Source organism: Oxyura jamaicensis, chromosome 1 (assembly GCF_011077185.1).
Source record: "Oxyura jamaicensis isolate SHBP4307 breed ruddy duck chromosome 1, BPBGC_Ojam_1.0, whole genome shotgun sequence".
NCBI lineage: Eukaryota > Metazoa > Chordata > Aves > Anseriformes > Anatidae > Oxyura > Oxyura jamaicensis.
In genome coordinates, this window is record NC_048893.1 from 93,513,023 (window position 1) to 93,523,734 (window position 10,712).

The 10,712-nt window shown below is 36.3% G+C and overlaps 1 long non-coding RNA gene across 1 annotated transcript in view; it reads right to left on the reverse strand.

Moving 5' to 3' along the window:
- Window positions 1-204: 204 nt before the first annotated feature.
- Window positions 205-10,712, reverse strand: part of LOC118160667 — a 32,468-nt gene continuing 21,960 nt past the window's right edge. The window contains exon 3 of the long non-coding RNA XR_004747620.1: window positions 205-324. This is a non-coding gene — a long non-coding RNA (uncharacterized LOC118160667). The remainder of the gene's footprint in view (window positions 325-10,712) is intronic.

Genomic DNA, 10,712 nt, shown 5'->3' on the forward strand with positions numbered 1-10,712 from the left:
TTCATAAAACAGTATCATAAACATACATCATGTATTAGGATATGCAGCTCTGGTTAACATGCATACTATCACTCAGAAAAAGCAAGGTAATACACAAGGAAGTAGAAACATGAATGAATAAAAAACTAAACTGCCCAAGTGGTGGGAAAAGAATGAAATTCTATACCAAAAACAAAAAAAAGAACACAGTAACTATTCTGATTAAAGAGCCATTCTTTGAACTTAACAGTAGGACAAAATAAAATGGCTTGAAGTGCTTTTTTTTTTGTTGTTGTTGTTTTTTTTCCCTCCCTCATGGAAATCAGTGTTTTAGCATTTCCAAAGCTGTAGAACAGAATTGCACACAGTATCACAATGGCTGCTTAGCACTTTATTAACTACTGAAAGAATTGCCCATGGAATTGTGCCTTTTTGAAATAATTATTTAAAAAAAAAAATCATGACTACAACAACCAGAAGATTTAGTGCATTAAGTATCTTCCTGGTAGAGCTTGCAGGGACATTTGGCAGAGACGTATGGTCTAATGTAGACAGAAATCTTTGCCATGATTCAAAATGTTTCATTTAATTGCTGACCTGCTGTAAAACCTTAGACATGTCAACTAATACCCATGTCTGTTCTCTTTCCATCCTCTGCTGGTCAGGACCACAAAGGAAGAAGTACTTCCTACAGAAGGACCTAAACCAAAGAGATGGACCTGCTACCTTAACTGAAATCTGTATTCTATTACAACTAAAACCAGCAGTGGTTTTATGAATGTTGGATAGTTACTACAGCTAAATTGGAAAAAATTTGATAGAACTAATCTAAAGGGAAAAATAAAAAAGGTCTATTTTCACCTCTTTATTTCATAAAATAATTGGAAACTACTCAGTATTAGGCTCCCAAGCTTGACATTTCTGAACAAATACTTTAATTATGAATAACCTTTTTTCTTAAAAAGAAAGGGAAATTCTGAAAAAATATTCTAGTTGATCCTAAAGAGAATGTTGTAAATTTTTTTTTCAGCTTGTAGTTTTCTGTTTGAAAGAAGTCAAATTCTCAAGAGTTTCCGCCCTCTGTGCATCTCTACCTACACCACTGACCATTCAGATCAACACTTTCCATCATAGGCTACATCCCTGCATCTGCAAAGCAGTCATTTCTCATTCCACTTTAAAAAAAATGCAGCATATTATAACACAGTAAGGGATCTCTTGGAGTTCAGTGTTGGTCACATTATATAAACATTCAGTATTATGCAGCAATTTTGTGGCAGAGAAAATTGCAGAACTTGCTTTTTTATTTTTATTTGTTTTCTGAGTTCTGTGTCTTGCTGAAGTTCCATCCCTACAGCCCTCAGTCAAAAGCATCTTAATTATATGAAAGCTCAATGGGGTCTCAGCAGCAAATTACAAGTAAGAAGGAGGGAAATATCACAGAGATGGATGTTAAAGGGCACAGTCACTCAGGGGTCTCACCCTCACCAGAAGCTCAGATTCAAGACTATCAATCAAAGCCCCATTAGAAAACTTGTACATTGTTGACACTTTCCAGGGCTGTTGCTACTGAGAGCTGCTGGGGATTCATCCAGACAAAATCCACCTCCCAGAGGCACTGTGTGAGAGCCCAGGAAAAGCAGTAATGCTGTCCACATCATGGAGGCAAAAAGGTTTTTCCTTCCTTCTTGAGCATGCATGGTAAAAGGTAGGAGAAAACAATTCCTGCAAGCCAAGTAAAGATAATTTAGGTATCGCTGCAACACAGGTAATACAGGAGGGGACCACCTGTTTGGATATGTCTATCTATGTACGTGTAGTTTTACATATTCTATGTAGGTATAATTCCACTCTCAGGAAAGGAAGTCAAATATATTAGCAAATCAATAAGCTACACTGCAAGCTCCATGCTTCAAATCACATTGAACATATCATTAAGATCAAGAAAATTGACCCTTAACTGAAGTTAAGAATATTCCTATTATGCTTTTTAGATTTTTGGATTAGTCACAAAAAAGTGATCCATAACAATTTTTTCCTGTTCATGTAAGGCTATTTGTATTATGCTCTTTTCTCAAAGATGGGGTATTTAAAATTTTTATTCCCCCTGTCTCTGAATTATCAGGGTGATGCGTGTAGACTTTATTTTTAGAAAAGACAGCTTCTTCCAAATGTCACCAGTATATTTATGATTGTTGTATGTTTTATACCATAAAGAAAAAGTTTTCCTAATAAGATCCAGAGGATCCAGGAAAAGGAAAAAAACAGACAATTTAAATACACAAAATTTAAATACACAAAACCAATAAACATAATATGTGTAATTGTAATATAGCAAAGATCTTTTAAATAAAAAATTACACATTCACTCAATACTGCATTTATAACCTCTGGTAGAAACAGAAATAAAAATAAAGCTTCATAAATCCTTAACTATTGCTTACATTGTAGAATCATTAAGGTTGGAAAAGCCTTTCAAGATGATCTGGTCCAACCATCACTCTACTACCAACATCATCCACTAAACCATGTCCCTAAGCACCATATCCAACCTTTATAAGGCTAAACTCTCTTAAAAAAGGGAAGGGGGGAAAACAGAAGGGAGAAAAGGGAAAAAGTTAACTTCTCTGTGACTTATGTGAGGACTTATGAGTACCTAATTTCAGTCTGTTTCTAAAACAGTGAAAACATTCTTACTCAAATATTTTTTTACATTAATCTGGATGGACTTGGACTTACAAAACTTAAACAAATGGAGTATTGTTTAAGTATTTGCTTACCTTTTCAAACCCATTACATTTTCTCACATAATCTAAGAGCTATATGAAAAAAATATTGCTTATTATTTTGTAGTCTACTACATTTGGATTTCTTATTTGTGCTATATGAGCTATTAAACCCCAAGTATTTGATATATTTTAATGATTTTGATATTGTTATGAACATGTTTTCATAGCTGGGGGCTTCAGAGTTTAATAAACATTTCTAAAGCAATTGGAATTGTTTTATGAAGTACTACTGAAGTCAAATAAAATATTGTCTTATTAATAAACTGTCTCAGCTGGAGATATATGCACCATCTTCTAGAAGAAAGAAAAACAGCAGTCACTATTGTAATAATAATTGAGAAGTCAAACTCAAGCAGATATTTGAAATTTGTACAGCACCAAACAAATAAAAAAATGTGCTTAATCGATGCTTCCATTCTCACTTCCACCTCAAATCTCCTCTCACATGAAAATGGTGCAATATAACATTTAAGATGCCGATCAGTTTTTCTGATCATTCTTAGATTTTAGCAGACAATATTTATTTGCCACAGGAGTAGAGGACAAACCATTCCCCCACTATACCTTTCAAAAAGTAACACTGATTTGACCTACTAGGATGTTCCTCATATGCTAATATGAATTCAGTGCTTTGTGGAAAAGAACCTTTGGTACATTTCAGGCAAGACCATGTTTCCATTTCATATACAGATTTCATAGCATCATGACATTGTCAGGTGATTGTCAATCATTTACGTGATTGATTGGGACTTCCCAGCATTATGACAGAATAGGCATTTCAACACAGGCATTGCATGAGGTTGCTTCAACACTCTTGTTTTTTAAATATCGTTTTCAGAGCGTAATGAGCACTGATGATAAAGTAGAAAAGCAGTATGCAAAAAATTTGGTGTGCCATGGTTGACTTAAAATTCTATCGCTCTTTATGAATATAAGATAGTACTACGTGCAGTATACAGATGATGTTTTAATTAGTTTACATACAAATCTGAAAACAAAATTTAGAAAACCTATATGCTTCAGGTACTCAAAAAAAAACAAAGGGAGGAGGGAAGAATACAGAACTGAAACAATCCCCCCTCTCCCCAACCTGCCTTAAGAAATTTGTTCTTCAACTGGTTTAATCAAAATGTCTTATTTCCCTGAAGATTTCTCTCCTGCTGCTTCAGCAGGATTTCCATTCTCCCTTTGCCCTTCACTGTGATGCCGTCTCACAAGAGACTGTGGCCATTTCTATACTTTATCACCATCAGAATCCTTGAATGGTTTGTTTCTGGGACATTTGAAGGTTTTTTTTGTCTGCTAAATTAGAAAATGATTCAGCACTACAATTCTCAAATGTATTTTTAGCTCACTGAAGGCACAGACCCTACATGAGTATTTCCATTTCCAGAAATGGTAGACCTATTGAATTAAATAAAACTTACCAGGTAAGTAAGGATTTGCAATATTGAGCCCTTAATCTTTTCAAAAAAAAAAAAAATCTTAAATTTTAGCACATAGATAACTACTACACTTAACAGGCATTAAAAACAAAACAATACATTTAAAAAAATAAACCAGCATAACCATCATGGAAATACTGTCTCAATGTAGAATGGCAGCAAATAGTTTCCAACTGAGTGGAACTACTATAGTAAGGGATAAAATGAAAGAAATTTACATAAACTGTGAATGAGTGCTCTAAAATTTTTATTCACTTTTATTTTATATAATTTATAATTATTGATATGATATATATATATATTATATATTGATAAATATCTAAAACCAATTCCACAACTGATTTGCATTGTTACCCATGTGAAATCTAGTACGAACTTGCAACACAACCAACTTCACCAACTAAGCAACACCTAGGCAATCCAGATTTAAACTGCGTTTTACAGGGTATATTTTTAAATTGAAAAAGGACAAAGTCATTTGATATATTATTTCCATGGAAAAAAAGTTATATCGGAAGAGAGTTTTAAATGTTTGAGGTGCAAAGATGACTGCAGGGGATAAGCAAGAGGTTAGCAGCTCTTCAGCTCAACTTGACTGTTAAAAACCCCACTGAAGACTGCCCCACCTGGCTGCTTGTCATCTCAGTGCCATCTTAGTACTCACACTAAACAGGAGGCTACATGCACAATTGCCACTCTCCCCCTTCCACTCCCCACCCAAATTAATGCATCTCAGAGGCACTGCAATGGAGCCAGAGTGAAAGGACAAGACTTTGTTGAGCTCTTCCCAAGCTATTGCTCTTGAAGTGCCCTGCGGTACACCTGCCTTAAGGTAAGTGATCCAGGCAGGTTTCACAGGCCGGTTCAGAGAGTTCTGCTCTGTAAGTGAGCCCTTTCCTTTTTATTTTTCTTTTCCATTTCCCATCTAAGCAAGAATGCTATTGAATCATCATCACTTGTGCACATCTCAGAACCAAACCACGGCATTTTTTTTTGACTTTAGTCAAAAAGTTGCCAACACTTCAAGCTGTACTGGAGTTTGGGAAGCATATTAGAAATGCATACCAATGCCTGTTTTAATGACTTCCCTCCACAGATTAGTCTTTGATGAACAAAAGAGGCACCATTCACACAGCTTCTTAGACAAAAACACATATACTTCCTTGGCAGCTTTCCTCTGCTTAAGTTCTGATGGCAGGTTAAAAACTGACTTCCTTTTTTCACAGCGTTCAACCATGCACCCATTTTGAATGCTTTGTATTCTTAGCTATGTCATTCCTGGAGACCATATTTCATGCAATTACCTTAGTTTTAAATTTACAAATCTATTGCAACTGCAGGCAGACTCTGAAAGCAGGAAGCATGAAAAATCAGAAACCCAGAAGGCAGACTAAAGATAACAGGACTTAAAACTAGTTTTCTGGGGCCAGTTGGTTTTAGCCGTAGTAAAATGTTTTCAAGGGAATAAGTATCAAAATTTTACTTTGACACTGTAAGTCAACTGCCTACTTCAGAAAAGTATCTCAGACTTTTCTCTAACTTTTTAAAAATATATGGATAGCTTCATAGCAAGGCCATGAAGTAGGTGAGGCATTACGTCCTTCATACTAACCAGAAAGTCAGTTAGTGGTAATATCGGGTAGTCAAGGATGCACTTACAAAGAATACTGATGTCCTCAATGAAACTGTACTCCCAGCAGGCTTTTCACAGGCATGAAAGTTTCCACAATCTGCCAGAAGAATTCCAACAAAACTTTTCTAGATGAAAACCAGGTTTCAATTTAAAGAAAATAAAGACTTTCGAAATAAGTGACAAACTTGAATACATTTCATTGCAAAAATCTTAAGTGTCTCAGGAGAAAAACATAGCAAGTTTCAACTTTTTTTTTTTTTTTTTAAATTAAAGACTCACATCACATTATCACTGAACTCATGATTCTGAACTTTAATTATTTGTGAAGAGCAATAAAGAAAAGAGTTGCATCATTTATGATCAAAGACTTTTTTCCTTCCCTCTTCCAAGGTAAAGAAACACTGGAAAATGCCAAAGCTCAGAAAATGAACCACAAGAGTTTACGAGAGAAGGAATGTCTTAAATTCAGCTGGTTCCTGAAGAACCATATCAAAGACAAGAGAGCAAACAGAACCAGATTTCTTTAAAGACCAGCAGTCCCGCTTGAAAAGTTCAACCTGTTTTCCTTGTTCTAAATCTTTTAAATGGATTTTTCCTGACAAAAGTCAAACATTTTTCCACTTCAACCCCATCCATTACAGAATCAAACCTATTGGCTTTTTAAACAAGAAAAATACATGTTTTACAGTGATAGAGTTCAAGAAAAGAAATTGCAAGATTTTTCAAACTACTGGATTTTGATCAAAAATCACAGTGGGGAATATTCCAGCATTTATATCTGTTTTATTAGCTACTGTGAGAATACATGTTTTTCATCTTGCTAATGTTCTAAAATCTAGTGGGTGCTTCAGGCTGCAGACGTTCCTGTCTAATATGCAAAAGGTCCATAAAATCTGTTTATAAATAATGATGAAGACACAGACCATTAAGGAAAAAGCAGTAGGAACGCAGCACTATGCAGAACCCCACTACCCCCAATTTTGTGCTGTTCTGAGACAGCTCCCTCCTCCTCCTCTCATTCCTATTCCCCAGCACTGCCTGGCCCTGCTGCACCATGAGTTAATCTTTGTGCAAGATTACCCCATTCCAACTCATTTTGCCTGTATGAGTTCCTTCAAACAAGAAGTACACCGGCAAAATTTACTCAGCATAATATAGTTTCCTTACAGTATCTGACAGGTCTGCATTAAAGAAATTGCAACATTTAGACTTTAAGTCTTTGCAGCTATCCAATAAAAAAGTAATGGTAGGCATACTGATTGTGTCATTTTTATTGCAGTATGAATATTTACTGCCCTGGTTCTAGGATATTACGTTTTACTCTTGTGTACTGTGCAAGTTGTTGCAGGATATTAGACTTGGACTTTTTTTTTCATTTTTTTTTTTCTTTCCCATGCAGTCTATAAGCTCACTGTGAAACTCTACTAGTAAAACTTTTGCTGTTTTTTTTTGTTTGTTTTCTTTTAAATTCAGATAAATTCAGAAGGATTAATGCTTAATTCACTATGTAGCGGGTATACCTCATTTCAGATTTTTCATAGGAATTATGGATTCAAATACATTACACTTCTTAGAATTTTTACCCCTTATTCTATTTGTTCCTTAGTTCAGATTATGCCAACGTGCAATGGAATTCTGAATAACAGCATTCTTATATGCCTTCTGTAGCTACCTCAAGCTCTAGAAAAGAGAAAAGAAACACACAAGATGACAGTTTAACATAGTAATGTAGACTTAAGCACAGAAGATTCCTACATTTCCCAGTGTCCAACTGGAAATTAAACATTCACAGGCTATCAAGCATTGTTAGAAGTTACACACCTAGACAATATAATCACAAAAACAGAATGGTGGAAAAACTCAAAATGCTTATAAATCTAACAAATGTTATACTATTATATAAATAATCTATTATTCAGAAACATAAATATTATATATTCTTCAGTCAAAAGTTAAGACATGCTGTGACTTGGAATTTGTTAGTACAACACTACCACAATAAGTAAATGTTATCTACCATAGTAAAATGAAGCACATCTCTGTTATTTGCAGTGGTGCAGTTAAACACGTTCTCCTGCATATCAAGCTATTTCACTTTGCCTCTGACCACCCAACCTGTTGCAACCTTATCAATCCATATCACATCAAACCATGTGAGTTCTGCTGCCCGCAGAACTTATTTGAGAAACCAAAACTTGTTTTATGCTCACTCACAAGATCAAGTATGCAGATGCTCTTCAGAGCACTGAAGGATGAAGAGACCCTCTCTGTGTTTGCCACAGGGTGAGGGTACCCAGTCTGGCCTCCTGCCTGTGTATGCAGCACCCTGCAGCTCGTTGTGGCACTTACCTGGGAGCTGCTCTACCCGAGCAGCTAACCAGACCTACATATTAGGGCTGGCTAATACCCTACCAACCTTCTTATAGATACAGCTGAAATGCAAATACAGCTGTAAAGAAAACTTTTTGGAGGATGTCTTGTCTGTGAAAAAAAAGACTGTCAACATTATAGTGGCTGCTGTCACATCTCAATCCCAGCAGTCCATACATGCAGCAAAAGTAGAAGCATGGTGAGAGAAAGACATGACAGACTACCACCTCTTCACCTTCTATTTGAATACTTATATCAGTACCTCTGAACTGTACAGTACATTGTACTGTACCCCTGAATTGTACAGTTGAGATATTTCTACTACAGGTAGGCAGCAATTTTACTTGCTTCCAAAGTATTATTCTGTAAATGATTCTTTTAAGTGTGCAGAGCACTTTCAAGTTGAATGCATTTATTTAAAATTTCTTCAGGTGAAGGAAGGAGAAGCCTTGAGGACAACAATGTATAAGTTTCTAAGAGAAAAATGTCAAAAGACAGCTGTTGATTGGAGGTAAAAGGGAAATAAGAAGTCATATGTTTGTTGTGGTTTAACTTGGCCGGCAGCTACACACCACACAGCCAATCGCTCACCCTCCCCTCTCCCTCTCTGGGATGGGGGAGAGAAACGGGAAAGTGAAGCCTGTGGGTTGAGATAAAGATAGTTTATTAAAATAGGAAATAATAATAATAGTGTGTATGAAACAAGTGATGCACAATGCAATCGCTCACCACCTGCTGACCGATGCCCAGCCCATCCCCAAGCAGCCGGCCCCCCACCCCGGCTAGCCACCCCTAGATATCCTTTAACATGACCCCAGATGGTATGGAATACCCCTTTGGCCAGTTGGGGTCAGCTGTCCTGGGTCTGTCCCCTCCCAGCTTTTGCTGCACCCCCAGCCTGCCCGCTGGCAGGACAGAGCGAGAAGCTGAAAAGTCCTTGGCGTAGTATAAGCAGTGCTCTGCAGCGATTAAAACATCAGCATGTTATCAGCACTCTTCTCATCCTAATCCAAAACATAACACCCTACCAGCTACTAGGAGGAAAAATAACTGTCCTAACTGAAACCAGGACAATGTTCTAACATGTGGTCCTTTTTTCCCCTCTCAACTACCATATTTAGTAGTACCTGGAGAAATTTCCATTGTTTAATCAGATAAGACTACTTTGCTAGGAGATGAGACAAGATGCCAGAAAGTACAGAAGTACAACTGTTCTTGACTATCATTCATTTGTAACACAGGAAGCTGTAGGGATTACATTACTCACAAGGAGTGCTGCTCCCCTTTCTAAAGAACCTGTATTTTTTGCAGCTATAATTCCATTCATTTACTGCTAGTAATAACAATCTGACCATACTCACAAACCTGGTATGAAAAATCACATTTATACTTGTAATTAATGGTAGACACAGCAAAGTAGATAGAAAGATCTGCAGAAGAAAAGTCACAGTCAAATAAGTGGGACCAATTATATATAATCTAAAAGCCATACCCAGGATAGTACCAGCTTTCTTATTCATGTGGAATGAAGCAAGGACTACCTCTCTTATCCTATCTGCACTTTGATACTTCCCCACCTTGGCTAGATTATGCAACTGTTTCTCCCTTCACTCTGCATTTCCAGATTTATTTTCACATGTCCAAAAATAAATCAATACTGCCTTATAAACTAGACTATTTTCTTTGTTGCCACTGAAGCAAGTTTTATTTTATTTTTTAATTACCACTTAGCTTGGTAACAGTTCTGCCACATTTCAGTCTTCCCTCTTCTCTGTTCTGCTTATCCAGTATTCTCCAAACGTCATGCATAGTTGCAACAGAACCCATCTAGCTTTAAATTAACCAAGTCTGGTAGCTGACGTTCAATATCCTTGATTTATTCTTTGAAAAAAAGTAAAAACTCTTATACAAAACTCACCCTCATAATATAACTGTTCCACTTGTCTTTCACACCAGGACACAACACATTCAATTTATCACTGGTCACACAATATTATGTTTGGAAAGACCCATCTAAGCCAAGTAAAAGTGTTATTTCTGGAAAGTTGTTTTTTTTTTTGTTTTGTTTTGTTTGTTTTTAAAATGTGAATAGGTAGTGAGGGAACTACATTATTATTGCATTCATCCTTGCCAAAAGTGAGTAAATGTCACCTAATGCAGGTGAAAAGGCATTTTCTTCTGAACTGCTGGGATACTGTTCACTTCTGGCAGAGTAATTATTGAGTAACCTCACTTCATGTCTACACCATTAATGATAAAGACCTCACACATTCAACAAACCATGAGCCAATATAGTAATTATGTACTACTTGTTTTATCTTATTCAATATGTCTGTCTTATGTTTGATGTTCCTGGGCTTACTTAAAAAACAAACAAACAACAACAAACAACAACACAAGAAACCACACTTGTTTTTCAGCAAATGAGACTATGTACATAAACATGTTTTGCAAGAACTAGTAACTGTAATATTCTGTCGTCCTCCCCCCCCCCCC